We start from the raw sequence: 7,505 nt of genomic DNA on the forward strand, positions 1-7,505 counted from the left end.
TTCATCTTCCTTCCTTCTTTCCTCTCTCCTTTTTCATCTCCTTCCCTTCTTCTTTCCTTCCTTCCCCCTGCCATCTCCCCCCTCTCTTATCCCTCAACCCTCTCCATCTCTTCCCCTCCCTTATCTCTCTATCTCCCCCCCCCTCTCCCCCTCCATCCCCTCTCCTGTCCCCCCTCCCTCCTCCCCCTCCTCTTCCTCCTCCCCCTCCTCTTCCTCCCTCCTCCTCCTCTTCCTCCCTCATCCCTCCCTCTCCTCTTCCTCCCTCCTCCTCCTCCTCCTCCTCCCCTCTCCCCCTCCATCCCCTCTCCTGTCCCCCCTCCCTCCTCCTCCCTCCTCCTCCATCCCCTCTCCTGCCCCCCCTCCTCTTCCTCCCTCCTCCTCCTCCTCCTCCTCCTCCCCTCTCCTCCTCCTCCTCCCCCCCTCCCCTCTCCTCTCCCCCTCCTCTTCCTCCCTCCTCCTCCTCCTCCTCCTCCTCCTCCTCCTCCTCCTCCTCCTCTCCTGCCCCTCCCTCTCCTCTTCCTCCCTCCTCCTCCCTCCTCCTCCCCTCTCCTCCTCCCTCCTCCTCCCCTCTCCTCCTCCCTCCTCCCTCCTCCTCCTCCTCCCCCCCCTCCTCCTCCCTCCCCTCCTTCCCCCTCTCAAGAGATGGTGCGGTCGCTCTCTTGTGAGATACTTTGATGTTAAATTAATCATCAGATAGAGGATTTGAAAAAAGAGATGGAGGTGGAGGTGGAGGTGGAGGTGGAGGTGGAGAAAGAAGAGAAGAAAGAGAAACAATAAGAAAAAAAGAAGAAGAAAGAAAAGAAGAAAAAGAGATTTGTGAAGAGAGAAGGGATTGAATTGTGGTATAATGTTGCTTATTTAAATTGAATAATAGTGGAGGTGAGGTGGATTTTAAGGTGAGGTGGAGGTGGAGGTGGAGAGGTGGAAGTGGAGTGGAGTGGAGGGGAAGTGGAGTGGAGGTGGAGGTGGAGGTGGAGGTGGAGGTGTCGATGGCGGTGGCGGTGGAGGTGGAGTTGGAGGTGGAGGTGGAGGTGGAGGTGGAGGTGGAGGTGGAGGTGGAGGTGGAGGTGGAGGTGGAGGTGGAGGTGGAGGTGGAGGTGGAGGTGGAGGTGGAGGTGGAGGTGGAGGTGGAGGTGGTGATAGTATTGGTGGTGTAGGAGGAGGAGGAGGAGGTGGAGATGGTGGTGTTGGAGGTGGATGTGGAGGGAGAGAAGGAAGTGGAGGTAGTGGAGGGGCTGGAGGACGAAGTAATGAAAAATAATTTTGGTGAAAGGAGAGAGGTGAGTTGAAAAGAGAGAGAGAGAGAGATAGAGAGACCGAGACAGAGAGTATGAGACAAAGACAGAGACAGCGAGACAGAGAAAGAGGGAGAAACAAAGAGAAACAAAGAGAAATACAGAGAGAGGGAAAAGGGAAAGGGAAATAAACACAGACAGACTGCCGACCATAGTCAAAACGGAGTATTCCATATCAGACGAGAAAACTGCATACCCATAATGTGAAAAGTATCTGACGTAATTAACTCAGGAATATATACAAGTGTTCAACAACTCTAGTTCAAAAGACGGATGCGAGAGAAAATACTATAATCTACGTAAACGAAGCTCTGTACTTTGAAAATGGCGGCTGTTCTTTAGATTATAAATTTCCTAAGCGAATCCATCATCCTATCGAAAATTTTAACACCGGTGTAAGTTAGGTTGTATTTTCAAACATAATCTGAAAGAGTTATCAATATTCCCGAAACATATATTATATTGGTTTGGTATTTGTATGTTTAAAGATTATGATTTGTATGTGTTTTAGAATGTTTAATTATTATAGTTTTTCTTTTATTATATATATTGGCATGGTCTTTCTAGTTCTCTTTATTCTTCATCTACCGACTCCTGTTTTTACCAATATTTGTTTTGTATAGAATGGCCTCCAATTCTCCACTTATACTAGTTTTACTACTACTACTACTATTACTACTACTGCTGTCGCTACTGTTACTATTATTATTACCACTATTACTGTTACTGCTTCTACTACTGGTACTATTACTACTGCTACTTCTACTGCTACTATTACTAATGCTACTGCTACTGCTACAATTATAACTACTATTAGTACTACTCTCCTTCCTCCTCCTCTTTCTTTATTTCCCCCTACCATATTCTCAACTTTCCCTTCCACTTATGTCCGTCTCCTTGTCGTCCTCCCATGCCTCCTCCTTTTTCTCCTCTCCTCTCTTCCTTCCTTATCCTCCTCCTCTACCTCCTCTTCCTCTCATTTTCAAACCGCCTCAGTAGGCCTAGGCACAGGAGGAAAGGAGGAAACGAAGGGGGAGGAGGAGATGTAGAGAGAACAGCCATCCCAACTTCAGTGTCAGGTAATCCACTTTACTAAGGTAAGCTGAACCTTTAAGGTGTGAATTCTGACGACTGTTGAGGGCTTGGATCACAACTGGAAGGGATTGGCCGGCGATCCGAAGGGGATTAGATCGCCCGGCTTTAGCTCAGAGCGATGCGATCTTGTTTCGTGGTTTCGTCTCGGCGTCTATTGTTTGGCGGGAAAGGTGGGGGGGGGGGGTCGGAATTTCGGCGGGAAAATGCCTCTGTGGAATCTTGGGAACTTATTTTGTTTATCTACACATTTGGATGGGGTTATATTCCTTCTCTTTGGCTTAGAGCTTTGGTTTGTTTTCTTATTAATGCGATATGAGGGTTGGTTCATAATGTAATGTTTATAATGATGCGATGAACTTTTGGCGATACACAAGTAGCGCTGCTTACACGTCTCCATCTGTCTGTCTATTGTATTTATCTAACTAACTATCAGTAGTCGCACATTAATTTTTAGCTATCTACATCTTTCTATTTTTCTATTTTATTTGTATCTATATCTATAATTCTATTTAGCTACCTTCCCATCTATATCTATCTATATAAAATATATATATATATATATATATATATATATATATATATATATATATATATATATGTATGTTTGTATGTATGTATTGATATATGAAAATTTATTTAACACATACGCACATATCCCACAACTATACTCACACACAGTCGCACACCACACACACACAGACACACACACACACACGCACACATACACACATACACACACACATAAACAAACACAGATATACATATATATATATATATATATATAGATATATATATATATATATATATATTCATGTATGTATATGTATATGTATATATGTATATATATATATATATATATATATATATATATATATATATATATATATATATATATATATTTATATGTATGTGTGTGTGTGTGTGTGTTTGTGTGTGTGTGTGTGTGTGTGTATATGTGTGTGATAATGATAATTATCATGATAATACTAATGATAATTATGATGATCTGGATAATGATTTTGATGATGATGATAATGATAGTAATAGTAATAATGACAATGATAATAATAGTAATAATAATAATAAAAATGTGATAACCATAATGATAATAATAATAATGATGATATCGTTATTATCATCATTATTACTTTAGTGATGACAACTATAATGATAATTATAACACAAAAACAACAACAATGATGACAACAACAATAACAACAACAACCACATCAGAAACAAGGATAAACAAACAAACAAAAAACAAGTAACACGATCCCTGAGGCAAAACAGTCATAACCATCATCCTAAAATCCTTTTAAATGGCATGAAGATTATAAACAAACTTTAAAGTTATCCCGAGATTAGTAATGACTCATATAAATATATAAATGTATATATATATATGCTTGGCCTTTGTAACCCTCTGAGATAAGGATCATATTACTTTGCTGTCTGTGATGCTGGGTGGTTTAAACAGGATGGCGGGGAATTTCGTCTCTATGTGGGAGATAAATAAGGGTTGTTTTGTGGATTGGTCGTAGTCGAGAAGCTGTTCGAGGTGAAATAGTTCTTATGAGTAACTGGAATAAGGAAGATTTGTGGAATCTGGGTCATGAGTCCCAAGAGAGGATAAAGATACTTAATTAAAGGAATGGTTGCCTTAAAAATGACTGATTGAGCAATGCAAAGCCATGAAGGAAAGACAGACAGACAGACAGGCAGACAGATACATACGAAACAGACAAACATAAACAATCTAATATACGGACAGAAAAAACGGCAAACAAATAAACAGACAGACAGTCAAACGAATAAACATATAGACAAATAAACAGACACACAGTCAGGGATATAATCAAACACATAGACAGACATCAGACAGACAAATAGACAGAAAAACAGACAGAGGAACAGACAGACAGATAAATAAACACAGAAAGAGAAACAGACAAATGCACAGATATACAGACGAAGAGACACAGAGATACACAGACAGACACAAAATGTACAAATTCATTTACACCAAGAAAATGAACAGGGGGACTAAAAGAAAAAATATTAATGTATTATCAATGATACTAATACAGTATACTAATACTGTATCATTTATATGTATCAATGTCTTCCTTGTCCTTATTAAGCTGTAAATGTATTACATGTATTTGTTACAATGAAAGTAATGATGATGATAGTGATGTAGATAAGGACATTGATGATGATTAGGGTGATAATGATGATGATGGTGATGATGATGATGATGGTGATGATGATGATGAAGATGAAGATGATGATGATGATGATGGTGATGATGATGATGATGATGATGATGATAATTGTACAATACCGATAATAATAATAATGATAATAATAATAATAATAATAATAACAATAATAATTATAATAATGATAATAATAATAATAATAATAATAATAATGATAATAACAATTATAATAATAATGATAATGATGATAATTCCAATGATAGTGAATGCAATAATGATAATAATGGTAGTAATAATAACGATAATGAACATGATATTGATAATTGTAATAACAACAGTAATTATAACGATGATGATAATATCAACAATACCGATGATAATAGTAATGATAATTATAATGACAGTGATAATGATCATAACAATCATAAGATCCGTGATAATGACAATAATAATCATCATGACAATAATTATGATAATAATAACAATTATGATAACAAGGACAACCACATGAGCAAAAACATTGAGCAAGAGAGAAACAAAAAAATTGACCGGTAAGAACAAGACACTGACAAGAATAACAACAAAAATAATATTGTGCTCAAGAACAACAACAGGAGCAGAAGCAACAAAAACAGTAAAGACACAAAAACAAACGGTATGACGAACAAAAACAACAACAACAATAACAACAACAGTAGAAAGAAAGATAAAAAAATGACGAACAAAGACAGTAACAACAACAACAACAACAGAAAGAAAGAGATAGAGAAAAAATAAATAAATAAAAATACTTTCTGACGCACAAAAACACGAGATAAATCATAGGAAAAGACATTTCCTTGTTTTTTCCCGAAGCTTTTGTTTATCCAGTGATAGAGAGAGAGGACGGATTGACATAATTAATCCTCAAATAATTGCCTAATCAGCTTGCAATTCTCATTATGAACAATTCATTATCCCAGACAACCATCTATGAAATTCTTCATCACACCCAAAGCACATGTATACACCAGACTTAATTCACTTTTTTTTTTTTTTTTTTTTTTTTTTTTTTTGGGGGGGGGGTAATTAAAAGTCCTAAATACACCTCCGTCCCTTGGGATCATTAGGAATTAAGTAAGGTCGTTAACGCGTTAATTAAGTCCAGTGCCGGACAAAATCAGCGTGTCTAATGAGCCAAAAGCCGGTCGGTCACACGCACTCATGTTGACGATCTGTATGACAGGGTGTTGACAACTTGACAGCTTCCTTTCCCCTCCTTGGTTCTCTTCCCTCCTGTCCTCCTCTCGCTTTCCCCCTTCTCTCTCTCTCTCTCTCTCTCTCTCTCTCTCTCTCTCTCTCTCTCTCTCTCTCTCTCTCTCTCTCTAACCCCTCTCCCTTCTTCTCCTCTCTTCTTGTTTTCTCTCTCTTTTCTCTCTCCTCCTCCGTTCTTCTCCTTTCTCCTCCTACTTTCTGTCCCTTTCTCTTCTCTCCTCTTCCTTTCTTCTTCTCTCTCCTCTCTCCTCTCCTCTCTCCACTCCTCTTTCTCCCTCATTCTTCATCTCTCCCTCCCCATTCTCTTCTCTCCTCGCTACTATCTCCCCCCCCCCCCCCCCCCCCCCCCCCCCCCCCCCCCACCCCCCCCCCCACCCCCCCCGGGGGGGGGGGGGGGGGGGGGGGGGGGGGGGGGGGTCCCCCCCCCCCCCCCCTCTCTCTCTTCCTCCTCTCTCTCCCTCTTTTTGCTTTCTCCCTTCTCTTCATTCCTCCTTTATTTCAATTTTCTTTTCCCCTCTCTAACTTCCATTCCTTCTCCTTCCCTTCTCATATATTACACAATTCGCTCCACCTATTCCTGCTCCCTCTCAGGTTTTTCATCCCTCTCCTTATCTCCCCGTTCTCTCCCTCTACTCCTGCTCCTCCTCTCCCTCACCCTACCCCTCCTTCCTCATCCTCCTCTCCCTCTCCGCTCCTTCCACCTCCTCCTCCCTCCCCTCTTCCATCCTTCCACCTCCACCTCCTCTCCCTCGCCCCGCCTTCCACCTCCTCCTCCTCTCCTTCTCCCATCCTTCCACCTCCTCATCCCTCCTCTCCCCCTCCTTCCACCTCCTCCTCCACCTCCTCTACCTCCCCCACCCCCACCCCCTCCCCCTCCCCCCACCCCTCCTTCCACCCCTCTCCCATCCCTTCCTTCTACCTCCTCATCCCCTCCCTCTCCCCTCCTTCTACCTCCTCCTCCCCTCCCCTCTCCCATCCTTCCACCTCCTCCTCCTCTCCTCCTCCCCTCCTTCCACCTCCTCCTCCCTCCCCTCTCCCCTCCTTCCACCTCCTCCTCCCTCCCCTCTCCCCTCCTTCCACCTCCTCCTCCCTCTCCTCTCCCCTCCTTCCACCTCCTCCTCCTCCTCACCCCACCCCTCCTTCCACCTCCTCCTCCCTCCTTCCCTCCTCTTCCCCTCTTTCCCCCGCTCCCCCCTCCTCCTACCTTCCACCTGCTCATACCCCTCCCCTCCCTCTCCCCCTCCTTCCACCGCCTCCTTCCCTCTTCCGCTCCTCTCCTCCTTCCTTCCTCTCCCCTCCTTCCCCTCCTCCTCCCCTCCCCCTCCTTCCACCTCCTCTCTCCCTTTCCTTCCTCTCCAATCTCCTCCTCACACCCACCACCCTCTTTCCACCTCCTCCTCCCCTCACCCCTCCCCCATCCACCTCCTCCTCCCTCCCTTCCTTCCCCCTCCTCACCCCTCCTCCTTCCTCCCCTCAACGCTCTCCCCTCCTTCCACCTCCTCCTCCCTCCCTTCCTTCCCCCTCCTCACCCCACCCCTCCTTCCACCTCCTCCTCCCCTTCCTCTCCCCTCCTTCCACCTCCTCCTCCCTCCCCTCTCCCCTCCTTCCACCTCCTCCTCCCTCCCCTCCTTCCCCCTCT

This window comes from Penaeus japonicus, unplaced genomic scaffold (genome assembly GCF_977035675.1).
Source record: "Penaeus japonicus unplaced genomic scaffold, GWHDUDI00000001_assembly GWHDUDI00000008, whole genome shotgun sequence".
Classification (NCBI taxonomy): domain Eukaryota; kingdom Metazoa; phylum Arthropoda; class Malacostraca; order Decapoda; family Penaeidae; genus Penaeus; species Penaeus japonicus.